General features: G+C 45.3%; 1 long non-coding RNA gene across 2 annotated transcripts in view; it reads left to right on the top strand.

Annotated features, from left to right (window-relative positions):
* Positions 1 to 22,800, top strand: part of LOC126990930 (uncharacterized) — a 55,036-nt gene that overhangs the window by 18,576 nt on the left and 13,660 nt on the right. The window contains exons 1-3 of one of the 2 annotated variants that reach the window (XR_007744927.1): positions 8,852 to 9,089; positions 14,549 to 14,659; positions 15,012 to 15,135. This is a non-coding gene — a long non-coding RNA (uncharacterized LOC126990930). Of the gene's footprint in view, positions 1 to 8,851; positions 9,090 to 14,548; positions 14,660 to 15,011; positions 15,136 to 22,800 lie in introns of those variants that run through there. The other variant, XR_007744926.1, reaches the window with a different exon arrangement.

Consider the following 22,800-nt stretch of genomic DNA (forward strand, 5'->3'; position numbering starts at 1 on the left):
CTTATTGGTGTGCGTCGACCAGTTCTCTAGGTTTCTAGTTCTAGCGCCTCTCAAGGACAAGACAGCCACACGCGTGGCCCATGCCCTCGTGACTCACGTGTTGTGTCCACATTCGTCTCCTCGAATTCTTCTGAGTGACAATGGCACCGAGTTTAGAACTCAGTATTGAGCGAAATATGCGCTCAGTTTAACATCACGCAATCCTTCATCACAGCTACCACCCAGCTGCTAATGGGTTGGCGGAGAGGGCTAATAGGAAAATCTTACAGGTCCTCAGGCCTATCGTGAACGATCTCCACGATAATTGGGAGGATTGGCTATCGCATATAGCCGCTTCCATAAATACGTCGGTAAACGACTCTACGGGAAGTCTCCCTACTACATCTTATATGGGTGGAGAAACGTCTTCCGTACGACTTCCTAACAACCCCACAGCAACCTCTCTACAACATTGATAGGTACGCACAACAGCAGATGCATATGTTTTCCAAGATACACTCAGAAGTTAGGTGTACGTTAAAAGCTACGAAGGTTGAAATGATGTCAAAACAACACAAACAGGCCGTCCCGGTGAATTTCAAAGAGGGTGACAGTCATGATTAAGCAAGCGGAAAGGAGTTCGAAACTGGGGCTAAATTTGTGGGTCCTTACCGAGTTGTTCGGAATGTCAGGGAAATCGGTTCGAGGTTCTCGAGTCGAATAGTGGAGTCAGTCTAGAAGTTCACAGTGATCGTCTGAAAGTAATTCCTCACCTTTGGACCTTGATATTGGTACTTCCCCCTCAGAGTCAAATGTTCAACAAGATAATCCCAACACCCATAGCTATAACTTGAGACCACGGGTTTAAATACTTCATTCCCACCACTTTCAGATCATGATGTTGCGTTTTCTGACCATCTTGTTGTCCCTCGGCTCCCTGCTTGCAACAACACCCATCCACCTGAAGCCTGGTGCCCTCACGGCACACATAGGAGAGGTCTTCCTCATAGAAGATGTGCTCCTCGTAAAATATCCATATACTTCCTTGACCAACACCACGGACACAATCAGGATAGTCTCAGAAAAACTACTCGGCATGGCAGACGCCATCCGGGCTACCAAGACTAGGGAATCAAAGGCTCCTTCTAGTACCAACTCTCTGACTCTTTTTCAACTACTGGAGGATAGGATTCTGTTCTTACGGGGAAAAGTTGATGAGGTAAACATGGATTATAGTTTTCACTCAGTTCACTCTCGTGTAAAGAGGGGATTGCTCAACATCGTGGGGTCCGCCTCAAAGTTCCTTTTCGGTACGGCTACCGACGAGGACGTTCGCGATTTGCGGGACCACTACGCTCATGTACTTTCCTTTGCTGCTCGAAATCGCAGGGTGATCAATGCCAATTGTAGAAAACTTGCGCAATTGCATACTAACATTGCGGTACTGCTAGAGCAGACAAATAAGATGGTAGAGGTTATCAACATAGTTGTCAAACAGATCGACCAGGTGAATCAGTTTCTCCTCCTAGATCAGGCCTTGCATGTATTGGAAAACGTCATTACCTCCGTCGCAACGGCTAATCAGCAGGTTATTAGCAACATGGTTGATGCAGCGCACGGTAGAGTCACACCTGCCTTGTTCCTCTACACGATTTGAGAACGACTGTCCAGATCGGGTATCAAAATTATAGCCTGACGCCTTTATTCACCCCGGACATGAGTCAATATTGTTACCCCTTGATTGAGTCCAGCCTCACCCCTGATGCCATTATCATTCATGTTCCATTTCAGACGGCGGACGTGTTTGAGGCACACGAACTTGTCCCGGTCCCTTTTCAGCAAAGGACAGTGTGTTGGCTCTGGACACGTCCCTGTCTCTGTTCTAATCGCGAAGGATTTCGCTCTGTATTCAACGGGTAGCTACTCACTCTTGCAGTATTGCAAGGAGACGGTCTTCAGGCGATTCTATTGCTCTGCGTCTCTCTTTGCCTTCCTTCCAGTTCGGGAGGGTATGCGAGATCGCCCTCACCCGCGTGAACGCGTCTGACGCTCTTTCCCTGTGCCCCTACAAGCGGCTAACACCAACGCCTGTTTTCCATAAGAACTTTCAGGGTCTGCATTATTTTTATTTCCCTCAGTCATTCTATGTATCGGTCATCTGCCCGGAGGGTACCACTTATCAACGGGTTACTGGTCACTATGCCATAGCGGAAGCATGCTATATCCGCTCCACTAACATAACAACGTACCCGTCCCGGATTCGTCTGGTTTTCACGGCCAATATTTCCCATCGAGTGTTTCCTCTACGGTCTCTCGATGACATTCATTTCTCCAGCATCTCGTATGTGACTAATTCCCTTACTTCATTGTCTTTCGCGAACAAAACAGAGTTTGCGGAAACCCTGGAGGAAACGCTGCCTGATTATTTGCATCTCCCCTACCTGTACCCTGGATTTTTTGTACCAATGTTTCTGATGTTCGTCAGTCTCGTCGTCATGTGCTACCTTATTAGGAGAAACTCTGTCCTGCACGATTATTTGGTTGTGTAGACACGGCGACTGGATGCCGGGAGGCCACTGGCAAGGTAGTTTTTCCTTTTCTCAGACACGTCAGGGGACAGAAACCTGGCTGCTCCTATACTTAACATTGTGCTGTGTTTCACTACTGTATTTTTTTTTTAGGAGCTAGATCAACGTTTCATTGTCTGTAACTATGCCAGTTGATAGTTTCTTATACATGTGTCCTTATATTTATCTTTTGAGAGGTTTCTTATGTTTCATGTCACACACGTTGTGGTTTCCCTCTCCCTATTTATATTATAATTCCACATCTGTTCTTACATAGCCAGTGTTTTAATATAATTGTATCATAGGCAGTCTGCTTGACAAACTCCCTCTATGTATGTTCATGGTACCTAGACTGCTATTTCGATTTTTATATATCGCGAGGTCGCGATCACTGGTAGGTGACCGAGCAGTGTTATAATAGGATATCAATGTATTATTATTATTTACTATCACCACGAATTAGGCATACAATTGTCAATGGAAAAACCCCACGACAGATAGATCACGCCACCTTATAGGAATGTCGTCCGTCAGTGTTTACCGTCTCAGTTTTGTATACTTAGCACTCCGATGGTGCGTGGAGGTCACCTTGACATACGTGACCAATTGTAACAATTATTTTCCAACCTGTAACTCGCCACTCCTTCACGAGAGTCCGACTGACACACAACGACAGTCGCTCTCGCTCCGTCGCTTCTTGTACATAAAGGCTACGAATATAATTCGCCTTAAGGAAGCTGAAGTCTTAATCAACACCCTTTAAACGCCCCCCGACAAGCCCGTTACATTGGTCCCCTATTTATCATATTTTTAGTAATAATAATAGTAGTAGTAATTGTTTATTGTTGATATTATTGTCATTTTTATTATTAATATTATTATATAGAAATACAAAGACAAGTATTACTGTATTATATTGATAATCGGAAGAATAGTCCCATTGTATTTTATTTTGAATTTATGGGTATTGATAATCGGAAGAATAGTCCCATTGTAGTGTTTCCTAAATAAAACCGACCTAATTAGTATTGCACTATTTTGGCCATTAGATTAATTAGACTATAGTTTGTGGTGTATGCAATGGGAGTTGGAAAGGGGGCCTCCCACCAGAGTAGGCCCCAGGCCTCCCACCAGCTTAATCCGGCCCTGCAACTGGTTGGCCGACTAGCTGGCCGACAGTTTCTAAGGAGTTGGCCGACGGTCTTCCTGACAGTCTTCGCGACTGTCTTGGTGACTGTCTTGGCGGCAGCCTTGCCGTTCCTTAAAATACGGAATCGCTTTGTATTCGAGAATGAAATATATCGTTCCGTTTTGAACCAATACGGAACGGTATTTGTTCCGCACTGTATTTTGTTAACTGAATGGTCAAGCAGATGAAATTCAGTATCTTAAAATTGTAGTAAGCGCATTTTTCGGTTAATCACAAAACCAGCCCGTAAAATTTGTCAAAGGTTCGTCCTAAAATACGCGTAAAATACGCGACGTAACGTCCCTCCACCCTCCCTCTTGCCTCCACCAGAAGCGTGATGCGGCTGTCACTCATTGCATGCTCGAGAAATTTTATGGTTGCCACCCGTTCCTTTACATATGGATCCATTCCGTATTGGAGAGTGAGATGTTGCATTCCATATGTTTCTGACCTCAGGGTGGCAACCCTAGATATGTTATTCAACACAAGAGAGATCGAGGCAAAAGGAATGCGTGCGTACTGTGCAGCTCCCAAGTTTGTTGCAGCGAAACGTAACCATGCCCAGAAGTTGTTATTGTCCTTGTGAGCTGCAAGATAAAATAAAAATTTCTTGATAGCAGCAGTGTTAGCCAATATTTCTGAGCCGACAGTTGTCACGAACGTCTTTCATTAAGCGAAGACTGTCGTCACGACAGTCCCTCATCTTAAGAAGTCAGCACAGACGATTGTGCCGACAGGAAACGGTAAAAATTTGAAAAATGGCCCCGATAGTAGTCACGATTGTCTCAAGACAGACGACAGTCTTGACGACTGCCCCCGACCTCCCTCAGACCTCAACCGGAAGTGACGGTTGGTCCAGGCTCTTGCCGACTCTTGTCGTGAAAGTTTAGCATGGAATACTTTTTTGCGCTAATCCTCACGACTGCAGACTCCCGTCACGACGTCGGCGCAGCATTCGGCAACAGTCTCAAGATCTCTTTCAAGACATGCCCGACCCTTTCACATCAACACCCAAGACCTCGTGTACCCTAGAATCGTGGCCTAGAGTCGGCACAGTGTGAACGGGGCTTACCTGAACACATGCTTAAGCACAGCTAACAGACACTCAAGCATACGTACATGCCTATACACTCACATACTCGCTAGTACAGACACAAACATACACTTGAAGACACACATACACATTCATACAGGCACATACACTCACAGGCACGCATACAGACACCCCCAATGTCATCTAATCACATTGAACCGCTGTAACACACGTTTTTTTTTTTTTTTTTTGCACAAACAAAAACAAAAAAAAAATATGTAGGAGCATAAAAAATGTAATTGATGAGTTGAAATTAATACCATCCCAAGCTACTTTTAGCAAGGCTACGCGACCCCCCTGCCAAGGCTCCACGACCCCCCAGGGGGTCGCGACCCACCGGTTGGGAACCCCTGCTGTAGAGTAAACAGGGAGGTGATGTGCAAGGTATTGGAAAAAAGTAGGTTTGAGTGATAAGATAGTGCGAGTCATTAGGAGTATGTATGTGGACAAGAGAGTCAGGTATTGAGGTTTTGCAGCTGACGTCATTAGTGTGGGTGCGGGGGTAGCGTGGGCCTGCACGGCCATCTTGGTGGTCAGTGGCGGTGGTCACTTATCAAAGCAAACCTTGGTGGCGGCTGCACAAGTGCTCTGTGTGTTCGTCATGCCATACGTTTGCTGTGTGGTTGGATGTTCTAACCGACACGGGAGAGATGCTGTGTCATTTTATAGGTTTCCAGCGAATCCAGAAGAGCGGGGGAAGTGGATAGCCGCTGTGAGGAGGGAAAACTGGCGGCCGTCTGCTTCATCTCGACTCCGCAGTGCTCATTTTGTCAGTGGTAAATATTACAGGCAAGACTAATCAGATTATTGCATGAGGTAACACTCATTTAGGTATTGCCCCGGGTCCCCTAGCTTATTGTGTGGCGGGGGATTGCTATGGAACGGGATTTACATGAGCTGGCGGAGGTAAACACGCATGGCGGCGCTCAAGCAGGGGAAGAAAATAGGAAAGGAAATTCAGTGAAAGCAAAATGCACAGAGGGACAGAGCTCAGTGCTGGGTGGAGTATATAAGTGTACGCATGGAAGTGACCAAGAGTGTGTAGTGTAAGGTGAGTTGCCGTCACCTGCCCTCACCTGTCGTCACTTGCCCTCTCCTGTTTGCCTGCCTGTGCTGCCTACCTGGGCCTACCTGGGCATCACTGGTCAGCAACAGGAGATCGGCCAGGCAGAGGGACACCCAGTCAACCGACCAGCCAGACAGTCAGCCAATCAACCAATCAGCCAGTCAACCAGCCAGCCAGCCAATCAATCACCAAGTCAGTCAGCCACCCAGTCAGTCATCCAGTCAACCAGTCAGCCATCCAGTCGGTCAGTTAGACAGACAGTTAGTTTACCAATCAGCCAGCCAATCAACTCACCAGGCAACCCACCAGTCAACCAGACAACCAGCCAGCTAGACAGCCAGTCTACCAGTCTCCTCCTCCAAAAGCACTGTTTTTTTCGATGTATCTTAGCTTCGCAACATCCTAAAGCGGTCTCGAGTAATCACTTAACACAAATGATGCTGAAGGTCCTGCCATTTGCCCGCGGGTAGTGACTTGGGGATGGGGCACACGTGGTCCGTCTGCTCACTCTGCAGGGGAGGTGACCACCAGCGGGTTTGCAGACGACGCACAAGGTGCAGACGACGCTATTTCGTGACGTCCCTGCAAAACCTCTATAGGTTAGGAGCATTGGAGACAGAGTGGGTGAGGAGTGAAAGAGATGTCAGGAAGGGCTGCATCCTGTCTCCAATTCTCTTTAGTCTGTATACTGAGGAGTTGGCAGCCAGAATGAGGAAACAGAATGCAGGAGTAAAAGTGGGAGAAGACAGGGTAAGTGTGCTTCTGTATGCAGATGACGTGGTAGTCATGAGTGAGTCAGCGGAGGAACTGCAGGAACTATTAGAGGTGGTGAATGAGTATGGGAGAGATTTTGGAGTGAAATTTAGTAGTGAGAAAAGTCAGATAATGATTGTGAATGGGACAGAAGATGAAAGAAATAGGACCTGGAGGCTAGGAGACACAGAGCTAGGGCAAACAGATGCATACAAGTACCTGGGTGTATGAATGAGTCCGAGCGGATGTGAAAGGACAAAGAATGAGAAGATTAGCCTAGTCAATCAATGGGTGGGCCGTCTGGGAAGTGCGGCAAGAATGAGAGCATGTAAGTATGATGTGCTGAGAGAGGTGTGGAAGAGTGTAGCAGTGCCGAGTGTGATGTATGGGATGGAGGTGATTACATGGAGTGAGTTGGAAATGGATAAATTGGAAGTAGGGCAAAATAGGATCGGTAGGTTAGCTTTGAATGCACCAAGGTATGCAGCGGTGGAAGCACTGAGGGGTGATATGGGATTGGATCGAAGGTTTACTTAATTGTTTACCGTTTACCGTTGATGAGGTTTCAGGCCCCGGTCCGCCGCCGTGGCAGCGCTCCACAGGGCCGCTAACATTATAACAGTAATATTAGCACCTAAAGTTGTCCTCAATCCTCATATTTGTTAAGTCGTAGGATTTAGTGAATAAGTAAGTCTTCAGCGCTTTCTTGAAGGTTGCCAGACTGCCACTGTTCTTAACGTCCCCGGGTAACTCATTATAGAGCCGTGGGGCACTCTTCTCAAATGCTCTGAAACTCAGTTCCAGGTTGGCCCTGGGCTCATAGAGTCTATACCGTTCTGTACTGTGTCTCACTGACATGGTGGTGTCCAAATGAAAATCCTGTAGAATATTTCTCAAATATCCAGGTTTACCAAGTCGCGTTGCTTGATAAGTCAAGACACATATTTTGTAGACTATTCGTGCCTTGATGGGTATTCAATACAAGTCTATAAGTGCAGGTGTTATTCTCTCACTGGGGGGCAGACCCTTTATTAGCCTTGCAGCTCTGTTCATAACAAGTTGTAGTTTCTTCAGCAGATATTTAGGAAGGCCATAATAAAGTGAGTTACAATAATCCAGCTTACTAGTTACATGATTATATATAAGCATCTTCATAGTCTTATCATCCAGGTATTTCTTGACAAATGCAATATTTCTCAGATGGTAGGATTAAGAACTGCATAAGAATGGTTGGTGACAGTGGTATGCGAGTCAGGTGGGTGAGCAGAGAGGAAGGGAGGCGTTTCTTTGAATGTAAGGTGACTGACAGGAACAGTGAGGGTCCAGAATGGGATGTGAGAAAGTGGAAGAGAGAGATAGACAGTGCAGTGAAAGGTGACGGTCTGAGGAGGTGGAAGCATGCGATGGAGCGAAAGAGTACTTTAGAGTGGTACAGGGAAAAGGATGCCCCGCAGTGTGTCAGCTGGTATGATGGAAGCCTGGGTGGTGATCTTCTCTTCCAAGCTCGAGCGCAGTATATGAATGTGAATGCAAGAAATTACAGGTGGTCTGAGTCCCGCAGCAAAGTGTGTCAGATGTGTGACAGGGGTGTAGATGAAACTGTCGTACATGTGATACTGGTGTGCAGGAGGTACCGGAGAGAAAGGACGGAGATGATGAGGGTGGCACTGATGGGCTGGAAAGTGAATGGGAGGACTGCAAGAACGGAGAGGGAATGAATGCTGCTGCTGCTGGGACTGAGTGATGAAGCAAATGATAGAATTATAGCAGCCATGAAGATTTTTCTGAAAAAGATGTGGTGTGTAAGAAATAGGGAATTGGAAGATTTGTAATGGATACTGCTTGTTTTGTTTTATTTTTACAGGGTGTGCCGATATGAAGGCCTGACTCCCAACGGGTCACCTGTACAGCTAATGGTTAATTAATGATGAGAGCAAGAACCAACACGCTAAGTTTAAACTGGAGAAATGGCTACCAAGGAGAGAGTGAGCGATGTCCATATGATGACTCACAAGGAAGCATTAGAACATTTTCTTTAAGAATGTACAGGTTATGAAGATATAAGAAGCAAATTTAACTTACAGGTAACTCCTCACAACACAGACAAAATAATAGCAGAAACACTACTCTTTGGTGAACAATGAATCAAAAATATACAAGAAAGAAAAGAATATATTAAAACTATCTGGAAAATAAGACACAGAAAAACACAGGAACTGCAGCCCAACTAAAGAAACAGCCTAGTGGGAGCCATGCCGAGGCTTATCCCACGCCTACTACTGAACTGAACTGAACTGTACAGCAAGAGCAAGAGCCACATTTTGACGATAACAAACCTAATACTTCCTTATTTAAACCCTCGGAGACACTTATATAAGTAGAATATATGCAGGCGTGGGAGGCGGAGGCGCTGGCGTGGGGGCGGCGATCCCTTGAAATAAGGTAACATGTCTTCCATTCTTCCTGTGTCCTGTTCGAGCTCGTTATTGGATGAGTGACATGTTGTAGTAAGAGGCTGTGGCCCCACAGCCTAACTAGCCCCATAAAACCACCCAAGAAGAAGTGACATGTTGTGAGACAAAGTGAGATAGCTCTAAAGTGAGGGGGAGAGGCAGTCACCTCAGCCCCGGTGTGAGGGCCGCACAGGCTGCCCCGTCCCCCTGAGGAAGGCGCAGGTGGGGCGGGCATACTGGATCTGGCTACATGATGCGCAGGGCAGCCGTACAGGTACATAACACGCATATTTGTGTTAGCTGTTGGGGGGACGGGGGAGCCGGGTGTGCAGGGGAGGGGAGTGAATCAAGTGTAATCGTTAGTGTTGGTGTGTTGTGGTGACCAGAGAGTGTGTATTTGTTTTCTGAATGAGTCTGTTGTACCGCAGTCTAAAATCTGTTGAGGGAGGCTGTTCCAGTCATGTATGGTGCGTGGAAAGTATGAGTGCTTGTATGCGTCAGTGTTAGTGTGATATGTTTGGTATTTATGAGTGTGTGTGTTACGAGTACGTTGACTGTTTGTGTTGTGTAGGTATGTTTGTGGGTCAATGTCAATGTGAGTGTTTGTGATCTTGTACATAAATGTAAGTCTGTGTGCTTGTCTGCGTATGTGAAGAGGGTCCATGTTTATCTGTTGTTTGATCCGTGTTGTGATTCCAGGCGTTCGAGTGTAATTGTACACTCCATCCCCCCAGCCTTCTCTCTCTTGTATTAAATGTCACCCTTGAGTAATAACATAGCAATCCGAGATAATTCTCTCACTTTCCAAAAAATCCGACCACCTGTTTTTAACTAGCCTCTCACATATCTTCGCTACCACACTAGTGAGTGATACCGCTCTGTAATTTAATGGGTCCTCTCTCTTTCCTCCTTTATAAATTGGTGCTATGTTTGCTCTCTTCCAATCTTGTGGTACCCTTCCTTCACTCAGAGAGGCGCTCATTATGGAGTGCAGTTTCTCTGCAAGTTTCTCACTACATTCTTTCAGGATCCACCGTGATACTTCATCCAGCCCTGTCGCCTTTCTTACATCCAGCTTGTTCAAGCTTTCCTTGACCTCCTGCACCGTTAACTGTATCTCCTGCATAATCCTTCCTCTTTCTTGGCCCGGTGGTTGTACGAATTCGTCTTCCTTTGTGAAAACTCTATGAAAACTATTGTTCATCACTTCTGCCATCTCTGCTTGGTCTTCATATGTAGTTCCATCCATTTTCAGTTTATCGATTGTTTCTCTATTCTTTAATTTGCCGTTCAAATGTCTATAAAATAATTTAGGTTGGTCTCTGCATTTGTCGATTATATCTTTTTCATATTTCCGTTTTTCTTCTCTTCTAATCTTTGTATACTCATTCCTTGCTTGTTTGAAATTGTTCCACGAGTTGATTCTTCTTCGTCTCCTCCATCCCTTCCAGGCTTCCTCCTTACTTTTTCTAGCTGCCTCGCATCTTTTGTTAAACCATTCCTTTTTACAAACATCCCTTTTGGTTACCTTAGGGACATATCCATTCACGGCTTCTTTGTACAGCTTTAAAAACTCCTCTCACTTGTCTTGTGTACTTTTGGCTTTGTACAGCCCACTCCAATTTGCATTTTCAAAAAAAGTTCTCATATTAACAAAGTCTGCCTTAGAGTAGTTACTTCTCCCTATTTTGTGATCCTCTTTTCGGTCAATCGTTCTCTTTTCTTTAACTTCAAATTCCACAATCGCATGGTCACTCTTTGCTACTGGGCAATCTATTTTAATATTTTCTATTACTTCTGGTTCCATGCTAAAAAACAGGTCTAGTCCTGATGCCTCTCCTTCTTTCCCGAATCTAGTATGTTCCTTAATCCATTGCGTCAGCACATGTTCCATTGCCATTTTTTTTTTAAATTTACAATAAAGGAGGCAGCTCAAGGGCACACAAAAAAAGAAAACAATAATAAAAAAAGCCCGCTACTCACTGCTCCCAAAAAAGAATCAAAAGAGGTGGCCGAAAGCAATGTCAAATTCGGGAGGAGAGGTGTCCTGATATCCTCCTCTTGAAAGAGTTCAAGTCGTAGGGAGGAGGAAATATAGATGAAGGAAGATTGTTCCAGAGTTTACCAGCGTGAGGGATGAAAGACTGAAGATGCTGGTTAACTCTTGCATCAGGGGTTTTTACAGTATAGGGATGAGCATGAGTAGAAAGTCGTGTGCAGCGGGGCCGCGGGAGGGGGGGGAGGCATGCAGTTAGCAAGTTCAGAAGAGCAGTCAGCGTGGAAATATCGATAGAAGATAGAAAGAGAGGCAACACTGCGGCGGACTTTAAGAGGTAGAAGACTATTAGTAGGAGGAGGAGAGATGATGAGACGAAGAGCCTTAGCCTCAACTCTGTCCAGAAGAGCTGTGTGAGTGGAGCCCCCCTACACGTGAGATGCATACTCCATACGAGGGCGGACAAGGCCCCTGTATATGGATAGCAACTGCGAGGGGAGAAGAACTGGCGGAGACGATACAGAACGGCCAACCTCGAGGAAGCTGATTTAGCGATAGAGACATCAAGTTTCCAGTTAAGATTTTGAGTTAAGGATAGACCGAGGATGTTTAGTGTTGAAGAAGGTGACAGCTGAGTGTTGTCGAAGAATAGGGGATAGGTGTTTGGAAGATTGTGTCGAGTTGATAGGTGGAGAAATTGAGTTTTTGAGGCATTGAAGGACACAAGGTTCCTTCTGCCCCAATCGGAAATGATAGCAAGGTCTGAGGTTAAGCGTTCTGCAGCCTCCAGTCTGGAGTCGTGTACTTCCTGTTGTGATGGTCTTCTATTGAAAGAAGTTGAATAACGCAGAGTGGATTCGTCGGCGCACGAATGGACAGGACAGTTTGTTATGGAAAGGAGATCATTGATGAATAACAGGAAGAGAGTGGGTGATAGGACAGAGCCCTGTGGAAACACCACTGTTGATAGGTTTAGGGGAAGAGCAGTGACCGTCTACCACCGCAGAGATAGAACGGCCGGAAAGGAAACTGGAGATAAAGGAACAGAGAGAGGGATAGAATCCGAAAGAGGGCAGTTTATAAAGCAATGACTGGTGCCAGACTCTATCGAAGGCTTTCGATATGTCTAGCCCAACAGAGAAAGTTTCACCGAAACTGCTAAGAGAGGATGACCAAGAGTCAGTTAAGAGAGCAAGAAGATCGCCAGTAGAACGCCCCCTGCGGAATCCATACTTGCGATCAGATAGAAGGTTAGAAGTGGAAAGGTGCTTTTGAATCTTCCGGCTAAGGATTGATTCAAAAGCTTTAGATAGACAGGAAAGTAAAGCTACAGGGCGGTAGTTTGAGGGAATGGAACTGTCACCCTTCTTAGGCACAGGCTGTACAAAGGCATACTTCCAGCAGGAAGGAAAGATATGTTGATAGGCAGAGACGAAAGAGTTTGACCAGGCAGGGTGTCAGCACAGAAGCACAGTTTTTAAGGACAATAGGAGGCACTCCATCAGGTCCATAAGCCTTCTGAGAGTTGAGGCCAGAGAGGGCATAGAAAACATCATTTGGAAGAATCTTAATAACAGGCATAAAGGAGTCAGAGGGGGGATGAGTAGGAGGAATATGCCCAGAATCGTCCAAGGTGAAGCTCTTACAGAAAGTTTGAGCGAAGAGTTCAGCCTTAGAGACAGATGAGGCGGCAGTGCTGGCGTCAGGGTTAAGGAGAGGAGGGAAAGAGGAAGAAGTGAAATTGGAGGAGATATTTTTGGCTAGATGCCAGAAGTCACGGGAAGAATTAGAAGAAGCAAGGTGTTGACATTTTCTATTGATAAAAGAAGTTTTAGTTAGTCGGAGAACAGATTTGGCACGATTCCGGGCTGAAATGTAAAAGTCATAGTTAGCGGGAGTTCGAAGGCTCTGGAACCTTTTGTGAGCTGCCTCTCTATCTTTAATATCATGAGAACAAGCATGATTAAACCAAGGCTTTTTAGCATGAGGAGTAGAGGAAGAACGTGGAATGTATGCCTCCATTCCAGAGACAATCACCTCTGAGATGCGCTGGGCACACACAGAGGGGTCTCTCTCCTGGAAGCAGTAATCATTCCACGGGAAATCGGAAAAAGTACATCCTCAGGTCGTCCCACTGAGCTGAAGCAAAATGCCAGAAGCATCGCAGGAGTCTTCCTCCCTACGACTCTTCGGTTCCCCGTGTATGCCAATCCTCCCATTCTATCTCTTTGCAATTAAAATCACCCATTAAAATTATTCTCTCACCCCTTCTCAACATTCCATCCAGGCAACTCACTGTGTCCTGTATCATTTGTTCATATTCTCGGGCCTTCCATGCATTGGTTCTTGGTGGCACATACCCTACTACATACTGCCTCCTTCTTCCTTCAGCACCCACAATTTTCACTTTCAGTACCTCTGCCAAGCCTTCACCCTCAATCACCTCTTCCACCCTAATGCCTTTCCTTACCATCAGCATCACACCTCCTCCCTGTTTTCTCTTTCTGTCTCTCCTCCATATATTGTATGCACTTTCTCCAATCCCCACCACCTCAACTGAGTCATACAACTTAGTTTCTGTCAGCCCCACAATATCAGGTTCTGTCTCTCAAATAGTCGTTAAACTCTATCCATGATGACCCTATTCCATTGATATTCGTATAAGACACTTTCCATCCTTCCTCCTTTCCTGTGTGTGTGTGTGTGTGTGTGTGTGTGTGTGTGTGTGTGTGTGTGTGTGTGTGTGCGTGGTTCTAGTGGAAGTTGTCAGGGTTTCCATGGGTGGTTTCGTGAGCCTGGCGATAGTTGTGCAGTTAAGGCTTGTGCGCTGTGAATGAGTAAAACACTCCTGGCAACCTGACGTAGCTCCTTTCTGGCCTTAACAACTGGCCCTAACAAGAACCCAGAGTGCTTAGTAATGCCAGTGTGTCTTGCTTCCTTGCTTCATCACGTCTTGTGGGCGAAGGAGCAAAGCCGTATAGATGTGACTGTAGAGTTGATAAGAAAGTTTAGGTCATCACTGGTGTTAGAGTTACAGTTTAGAGGAGTGTTCCAGGCCTCAAGAATAACCTTTGCTGTGTATATATTTGTTCCATCAAGTGTGGGGTGCCAACTCTGCTGCCACATTCCTCAGAGAGACTGACAAGTAAATACCAAATCTGAGTGCCCCTGTGACAGTGTGGATGTTTTTTTGCCCCCAGAATATACCTTGGCTTTGTTATATCAAAGAGACTGACAAGTAAATACCAAATCTGAGTGCCCCTGTGACAGTCTGGATGAGTTTTCTGGGCCCATGCAGGGTAATGAGGTTCCCTTGGTATTTGTTGCAAGTGCTGGTCTGATGCATGCTGGAGTGTACTGCATCTGCCACTCACCAAAGATGAGGGCTTTGCACTCCTTTACAAGCAAACAGCCCTGGCTACATGAATCACTATAAGTTTAATCCATTGCAGGCAGCACTCACTCCCTGAAGAAGGTGCCGGAGAGGGGGGTCGGCTGCCGAGATGGTCAGGCTCACCGGCAGGGTTGTGGACGCCATGTCTGAGAAGCAGCCGCAGCCCGGGGTGAGGTGAACTGAGGGTCGTGAGTTTGGCCTTTGTAATTTCTATATCATTCTGTTTCCCTTCTCAGTTTATCTTTCTTCCAACATGATGAGTGAAGACCCTTCCTTCCTGCCTCAATTACACGTCCTTCCTCACGGCTCAGACATGCTACAACTAGACTACTACAGGCACCGATATTTACTTATCCCTCGGCCTGGCTTCCTCGCGTACATTTCCTCCTTCACGGTGAAAGAGAGGGAGAGGAAGAAAGTATAAATGGTGTATAAGGAAAGGGAGGAAGGCTGTATATATGGTGAAACAGGAGGAGAGTGGAGTTATGAGTGTTTATCTATTTATATATTATCTATTTCAGGTTAGACGTGGAGAAGGTTCAGTCCACCGTCCGCCAGGCTGTGCGTGACTGGTCTCCATCAGGCACATTGGAGCGGCCCCGTCACTAGCAAGAGTGACCTCCTCTTCCCCAGGACACTGTGGAGGTGAGTACACTACACTCTATATACATGCAAGAAACTCAAGTCAAATGTGCCAGGTGTTATTTTGTCATGCTGCACCACATTCTAGAGCCACACAAGAAACTCAAGTACAATAGAGGCGGTATTCTAGCCCTCTCTGTATCATGCCTGAGTGTTATGCCACATTCACATTGCATTCTAGTGTATGGCTGGCATCTTAGTGCAGGGCATAGTAATAGCCCAGGGTGACAGAAGGCCTCATTGTCGCCAGGTTTGCCATGTGTTGGCTTCCTTGCCAGTGTTGTGTTCCAGTGTAGTAACCCTGGACAAGAGTCACTGAATAGTCCAGCATACTTAGTGACTCATTAGGGTTCAAGCACCTCCGCAATAGGTCTGGAGCGCTAAGTTCCTTGTAGACCCCTCGGATTAGTGTCAACTTTTCCAGAGGGATTTTTGCCAAGTACAGGTTCCTTGATTTGTGACTGTCAGGCGTCTGTGTCATTGCAGGCTCAGCTCTGTTGAGAAAGTACCACGAATATGCACCTTGGGACACATCTGATGTCTGTCTGTTGAACACAGATGACACTATATATATATATATATATATATATATATATATATATATATATATATATATATATATATATATATATATATATATATATATATATATATATATATATATATATATATATATATATATATATATATATATATATATATATATATATATATATATATATATATATATATATATATATATATATATATATATATATATATATATATATATATATATATATATATATATATATATATATATATATATATATATATATATATATATATATATATATATATATATATATATATATATATATATATATATATATATATATATATATATCCTTTTTCATAGCCTGGCAGGTGGTGCCACAGTCGCCAGGAATTGCCTTCCCGTGGCATTATGACAGACAGTCAGTCCCATCATCTGTCAGCACTGCCTAGGACACTGCATATGTGACTGACACACTCTTCTTTGGTGAAACCACAGCGCCCTCCTTCTCCGTGGCACCAGACTTTCCATGACGATTATCATGGCAGAAATACTCTTATGATGGTCCTGGTGTAAGCTCCTGTCACGAAGCACACAAGACCCGTGGCCTCGTGGCATCCAAGCTGACCTCAATGGCCACGTCTCCATTATTCTTAGAGATTCACTTCAATATCTACTGGTGCAGAAAGGTGCAGTGCTGCGTGCCTGCGCTGAAGTTTTGGCCCAGGAATCCTGCACCTTGCTGCACGCCCCACACAGCTAAGCTACACTTGCACCAAATAGAACTCTGTGAACTTGTCCTTTGTAACCGGAGGAGTCTGGGTGGTGTCACGCTAAAGCTTGCGTCCAGCTTGAGGACTGCAGGTATGACACAAGCGTTGCCTCTACGCCTCATACAGGATACCTCGGCCCTGCAACTAATGCCTGGAGTTGATGTTCTGAGATTATGTGCCTCCTAAATATTTTTGGGGGTTTAGGCACAGCGTCTTTCAGTGTCTTCAGGCGCTTTTGATGTGTGTGAAGACAAGGTGTCATGTTAGGTGCGCTGTGTAAGCTGTGCACGGCTGTGTGCTCGTTCTGTAGCTGTGCATGGAGCTACACATATCTAATGGCTGGGGCTCTTGCGCGTGTGTGTGTATAATAATAATAATAATAATAATAATAATCGGTTTATTAAGAGATAGCAGCTGTTAAGCTGAAAATATACACGTTACATATATAATATTGAAGTACAATAAAAAGGGGAAAAGTACAGTATGAAAGAGGTATCGGGGTCTGTGGTAAACACTGGGAAAGTTGTGATGAAAATGTTTAGGGCTGGGGGGAGGAGGTGCGGTGTTGGAATGCAGTGTGTTTGTGCGGCAGTCTTCTGGGTGGTGTGTCAGGTGTTAAGCTCCAGGTCAACCCCCGGTCAGAAAGGGTCAGGTCGCGGCTGATGGGGGGCAGGGTGCAGGTAGAGGCGGTTTCGACCGTCACTCAGCTTATGGGCTTAGCGTTGATCTTCTAATCTGCATCCAGCCGGCGAGACAAGAAGGGAAGAGGATGACAAGCGAGAGAGCAGGCGTGGGAACGTCTGTCGTCACGCACCGGGTCTGCACAGCCTTTTATGTTGAGGGGAGTGCTGGTTGCCTCACCCTTGCCTCCACCTGAGTGACGGGCCTCAACACTGCACTGCACCGACTTAACCCAGCCGGATGATGGTCGGGCTGGTGTACCTGGGAGGACCTGGGGAGTTGGCCGGATGGTAAGGCCGCGGCGCCGTCACACTGGCCATTTCCTCTTCAGTGTCTTAACGGCACCACAAACGCACTGCTCTCACTGTCTGTCACCGCGATAGAGCTTGATGGCACAAAAGTTTCTTACGGAGTTGGGATTTTAATGAAATGGGAGAGGGGGAAGTAGGGGAAGGGGAAGGGGGAAGGCCAACAGGCTGGGCCCTGGCTTCTCCTTTCGGCGCGCTGCGCCCCACGTCTGACCTCGGTCAGTGTGTGTGTATTTACCTAGTTGTAATTTTACAGGGCCTGGGCTTACGCTCGTGTGGTCCCGTCTCCGTATCTATAATTATCCAACTTTTCCTTGAAGCTCTGCACACTCTTCGCCGATACTATTTCTTCACTTAGTCTGTTCCAAACCTCTATTTTTCTTTGTGGGAAGCTATATTTCTTTATGTCTCTTGAGCATCTTCCCTTCCTCAACTTTTTACTATGTTCCTGCTGGAAGGTTCCTCTCTTAGTAGCAATTCTCGTTATCCACTTCTTCCATTTTACTCAATAGCCTATATATTTGTATTAGGTATCCTCTTTCTCTTCTATGTTCTAGTGAAGGTAATTCCATTTCCTTTAGTCTCTCTTCATATGTCAGTCCCTCCTGTTCTGGTACCATTGTTGTTGCCATCCTCTGTATTCTTTCTAGTTTTTTTGTGTTTCTTCATATGTGGAGACCACACTGTTTCCGCGTATTCTAGTTTAGGTCTGATCATAGTAGTAATTATTTTTTTCATCAATTCTTTGTCCATGTAGTGGAATGCTATACCTATATTTCTCACCATGTTATATGTATCACCGAAGATCCGATTTATATGACTTTCTGGTTGCATATAATCTTGCATTATTACTCCCAGGTCTCTCTCTTCATTTACTTTCTTTAATGTTTCACCATCTCCCATTTTATATGTCCATTTTGGTCTTTCTACACTTTTTCCCATTTCCATAATATGACATTTCTTCACGTTGAATTTCATATCCCATTTCTGACTCCATTTCCAAATCTTGTTTAGGTCTTCTTGCAGCTCCTTGCAGTCTTCACTGTTTCTTATATGTCTTTGCAGTTTAGCATCATCTGCAAACAGGCTCATGTAGCTGTTTACTCCCTCTGGCATATCATTAATATAGACTAGGAAGAGTACTGGTGCTAAAACCGACCCCTGGGGCACTCCACTTTCCACCGTTCTCCATTCCGATCTAGTGTCCTTAACCATGGTTCTCATCTCTCTTCCTCTTAAGTAGCTTTCCATCCAGCTCTTCATTTTCCCTCTCAATCCTCCTTTATTTTCTAGTTTCCACAGCAGTCTTGAATGTGGAACTTTGTCAAATGCCTTCTTTTCTGAACTTGCTAACTGCATGCCTCCCCCCCTCCCGCGGCTCCGCTGCACTCGACTTTTTACTCATGCTCATCCCTATACTGTCCAAACCCCTTATGCAAGAGTTAACCAGCATCTTCACTCTTTCATCCCTCACGCTGGTAAACTCTGGAACAATCTTCCTTCATCTGTATTTCCTCCTGCCTACGACTTGAACTCTTTCAAGAGGAGGGTATCAGGACATCTCTCCTCCCGTATTTGATCTTGTTTTCAACCACCTCTTTTGTTTATTTTTTAGGAGCAGCGAGTAGCGGGCTTTTTTTTATTATTGTTTTATTTTTTTGTGTGCCCTTGAGTTGCCTCCTTTGTTGTAAAAAAAAAACACAAAGACAAGACTGAGTCCCTCAAAACACACTGATTGGCACACACACACACAAGACTGAGTCCATTAAAAACACACTGACTGGCACACAAAACGCGCGGGGTACGAAGAGGAGGAGGCTGCAGGCCCCGGCCCAGTCGAGGAGCAGGCCGGCGACACCTTCGCGGAAGAGGCCTCCTCCACTGCCCCCTCGTCCCGAGACGTTCCGTTACTTAGACGCCCGTGAACAATGCGCCCGTAAACGATGCGAAACACGTAAACAATGCGCCCGTAAACGATGCGAAACACGTAAACAATGCGCCCGTAAACGATGCGAAACACGTAAACAATGCGCCCGTAAACGATGCGAAACACGTAAACAATGCGCCCGTAAACGATGCGAAACTCGTAAACAATGCGACCGTAAACGATGCGAAACACGTAAACAATGCGCCCGTAAACGATGCGAAAAACGTAAACAATACGTCCGTAAACGATGCGAAAAACGTAAACAATGCGCCCGTAAACGATGCGAAATACGTAAACAATGCGTCCGTAAACGATGCGAAAAACGTAAACAATGCGCCCGTAAACGATGCGAAAAACGTAAACAATACGCCCTTAAACGATGCGAAAAACGTAAACAATGCGACCGTAAACGATGCGAAAAACGTAAACAATACGCCCTTAAACGATGCGAAAAACGTAAACAATACGCCCGTAAACGATGCGAAAAACGTAAACAATACGCCCTTAAACGATGCGAAAAACGTAAACAATGCGACCGTAAACGATGCGAAAAACGTAAACAATGCGTCCGTAAACGATGCGAAACACGTAAACAATGCGGATTTATGCTATTCGTTGTTGTTATTGTTATTATTATATGTGTTCCGTGTGGTTTACAGTGGTATATGCACGGCACCTATGTAATATATAGATGGATTACCATTAATTAACCTAGGCTTATGTTGCTCTATTTGTATGTTGTGTTTGCCTTATTAAACACGATTCCAGTGGTTAGGTTCATCATATTAAGGAACTTGTTTTTCCCACAGCATATCTCCATATTATGGTTAGCAGTAAGCAACAATGGTGGAACAGTTGTTATGTACCGGCAGTCAGCCAATCGCAGCATATACACAACAAAAAGGATGTATAGAAATACGCTTTAAACCAAATCAGCTTTTATTTGTTATAGGCGTCCATGACAAACTGTCTAAGGGGAAGGCTGCATACAGACTCGTAACCTGAAAAAAAGTCATCGTGCTTCAAATAAAATTGATGAATGTATAACAGTATACAGGTAGCAGTAGACGCATGCACACGTACGCACACCCATACATACTCGAAGAAACTTTTTTTTTTACAGAAAAGGAGACAGTTCAAGGCGTGAAAAAAAAGCAATAATGAAAAAAAAAAAAACGCTATTTACTGCTCCTGAATAGAGTACAGAGGAGTGTCCAAAAAGAGAAGTCAATTTCGGGAGGAGAGGTGTCCAGATACCCTCCTCTTGAAAGAGTTCAAGTCGTAGGCAGGAGGAAATACAGTTAAAGGAAGATTGTTCCAGAGTTTACCAGCGTGAGGGATGAAAGAGTGAAGATGCTGGTTAACTTTTGCATAAGGGGTTTGGACAGTATAGGGATCAGTTTGATTAGAAAGCCGTGTGAGGCGAGGCCGCGGGAGGGGGGGAGGCATACATTTAGCAAGTTCAGAAGAGCAGTCAGCGTGAAAATATCGATAGAAGATAGAAAGAGAGGCAGGCAACATCGCGACGGAAATTAAGAGGTAGAAGATTATCAGTCAGAAGAGGAGAGCTGATGAGACGAAGGCCTTAGACTCCACTCTGTCCAGAAGAGCTGTGTGAGTGGAGTCCCCCTCACGTGAGATGCATACTCCATACAAGGGCTGACAATGCCCCTGTATATGGATAGCAACTGTGCGGGGGAGAAGAACTGGCGGAGACGATACAGAACGCCCAACCTCGAGGAGGCTGATTTAGTGAGAGAGACATCAAGTTTCCAGTCCAGATTTTGAGTTAAGGATAGACCGAGGATATCTAGCGTTGAAGATGGTGACAGCTGAGTGTTGTCGAAGAATAGGGGATAGGTGTTTGGAAGATTGTGTCGACTTGATAGGTGAAAAAAAACACCGGAAATGATAGCAATCATCATGTCCATCACCCTTAAGCGTTCTGCAGCCTCCAGTCTGGAGTCATGTACTTCCTGTTGGAATGGTCTTCTATTGAAAGAAGTTGAATAATGCAGATTGGAATCGTCGGCGTATGAGTGGACAGGAGTTTGTTAAGGTTGAAGAACAACAGGAAGAGAGTGGGTGATAGGACAGAGCCCTGCGGGACACCACTGTTGATAAGTTTAGGGGAAGAACAGTGAACGTCTACCACATCAGAGATAGAACGGCCGGAAATGAAACTGGAGATAAAGGAACAAAGAGAGGAATAGAATCCGAAAGAGGGCAGTTTAAAAAGCAAAGACTTGTGCCAGACTCTATCGAAGGCTTTCGATATGTCTAGCTCAACAGAGAAAATTTCACCGTAACGGCAAAGAGAGGATTTTTTTTTTTTTTTCACAACACAGGAGGCAGCTCAAGGGCACACAAAAAAAGAAAACAATAATAAAAAAAAGCCCGCTACTCGCTGCTCCTAAAAAAGAAACAAAAGAGGTGGTCGATAACAAGATCAAATACGGGAGGAGAGATGTCCTGATACCCTCCTCTTGAAAGAGTTCAAGTCGTAGGCAGGAGGAAATACAGATGAAGAAAGATTGTTCCAGAGTTTACCAGCGTGAGGGATGAAAGAGTGAAGATGCTGGTTAACTCTTGCATAAGGGGTTTGGACAGTACAGGGATGAGCATGAGTAGAAAGTCGTGTGCAGCGGGGCCGCGGGAGGGGGGAGGCATGCAGTTAGCAAGTTCAGAAGAGCAGTCAGCGTGGAAATATCGATAGAAGATAGAAAGAGATGCAACATCGCGGCGGAATTTAAGAGGAAGAAGACTATCAGTATGAGGAGGAGAGCTGATGAGACGAAGAGCCTTAGCCTCCACTCTGTCCAGAAGAGCTGTGAGTGGGGCCCCCTCACACATGAGATGCATACTCCATACGAGGGCGGACAAGGCCCCTGTATATGGATAGCAACTGTGCGGGGGAGAAGAACTGGCGGAGACGGTACAGAACGCCCAGCCTCGAGGAAGCTGATTTAGTAAGAGATGAGATATGAAGTTTCCAGTTGAGATTTTGAGTTAAGGATAGACCGAGGATGTTTAGTGTTGAGGAAGGTGATAGCTGAGTGTTGTCAAAGAATAGTGGATAGTTGTTTGGAAGATTGTGTCGAGTAGATAGGTGGAGAAACTGTGTTTTTGAGGCGTTGAAGGACACCAGGTTCCTCTTCCCCAGTCGGAAATAATAGTAAGGTCTGAGGCTAAGCGTTCTGCAGCCTCCAGCCTTGAGTCGTTAAGTTCCTGTAGGGTGGGTCTTCTATTAAAAGAAGTTGAGTAATGCAGAGTGGAATCATCGGCGTAGGAATGGATAGGACAGTTCGTTTTGGAAAGAAGATCATCAATGAACAACAGAAAGAGAGTGGGAGATAGGACAGAACCCTGTTAATAGGTTTAGGGGAAGAACAGTGACCGTCTACCACAGCAGAAATAGAACGGTCAGAAAGGAAACTGGAGACA

This window comes from Eriocheir sinensis, unplaced genomic scaffold (genome assembly GCF_024679095.1).
Source record: "Eriocheir sinensis breed Jianghai 21 unplaced genomic scaffold, ASM2467909v1 Scaffold226, whole genome shotgun sequence".
Classification (NCBI taxonomy): Eukaryota; Metazoa; Arthropoda; class Malacostraca; order Decapoda; family Varunidae; genus Eriocheir; species Eriocheir sinensis.